This window comes from Penaeus monodon, chromosome 19 (assembly GCF_015228065.2).
Source record: "Penaeus monodon isolate SGIC_2016 chromosome 19, NSTDA_Pmon_1, whole genome shotgun sequence".
NCBI lineage: Eukaryota > Metazoa > Arthropoda > Malacostraca > Decapoda > Penaeidae > Penaeus > Penaeus monodon.
Genome location: NC_051404.1, coordinates 5,777,403 through 5,778,409, shown reverse-complemented (window position 1 = coordinate 5,778,409; position 1,007 = coordinate 5,777,403). Strand labels below are relative to the sequence as shown.

Genomic DNA, 1,007 nt, shown 5'->3' with positions numbered 1-1,007 from the left:
GTCACCATCTAGCAGACTTGCTAAGAAGCTGTATTTTGAAAGGAAGTATCTATATGAACTATTTAGAGAATAAATTTCAGCTGGCTAGGTTTTATAAAATAACAAATACTATGGAAGTATGCAGCAAATTCTTGCACATGTACGATAGATATTCCCCAGAGCAACATTCATTGCCAATCTGAAGCATAGCAAGATTCATGAAAGCAGGAAGAAAAAAAAAATTGAAGAAAAAAAAAGGCAACTGATTAGCTGTCTCATACTGTCATATGTGACTATTACAAAAAGAATTTCAGAGTATTGTAATAGGACAAGACAGAAGAATCTTATTGCTACTGAATGTGATTAAAGATTTGAATATCACTAAAATACATCTGCAAAAACAGAGAAAAGGCCAATGAGAACAGTGTGAATGTTGAAGTGTCAATAACCAAGTTTTTAAAGCTTGAATGAGAATGAAAAATTAAAATGTGACAAGACCACATGGAACTAAGAAATACTGATCTGAAATGAGGTACAGCTCTAGAGGCAATGAGTCTGCCTTAGAAAACTTTTTTTCTTAATGAAAACAATAAATTCCTAAGAAATACATGTGCCTACAACAGAGGCTCCAAAATATAGAACAGTATTTGTACATAAACTAAAAAAATCCACAATACGAGATATAAAACAGAAAGGCATATCTAGTTAAGCTATATTTTCATATTTTAGAAGCAACTGATTATTCTTATAATTCACAGTTGCTTTTTAAAACTATAAAGTACTTTTCCATCACCAGCATAAAATGTCTATAACATAGTAAAATATATACTTATATCACTGTTCTAACTAAATATGGTCAAACACATAAAATCTTCAGATTCGTAACATGAGATTACCATGCCATATTCAGCATTACATATTAAATACATAGAAAGATTCATATTCCTTTTCTTTAATATACTGAGTCATTTGCTAGAAAATATCAAACATCACCTTATATACAAAATCTGGTACAAACACTTCAATGC

At 30.3% G+C, this 1,007-nt stretch overlaps 1 protein-coding gene across 1 annotated transcript in view; it reads right to left on the bottom strand.

Annotated features, from left to right (window-relative positions):
- LOC119585019 overlaps window positions 1-1,007 on the bottom strand; it is a gene marked incomplete in the record, with an annotated part of 10,106 nt that overhangs the window by 635 nt on the left and 8,464 nt on the right. The window contains 1 exon segment of the mRNA XM_037933633.1: window positions 1-1,007.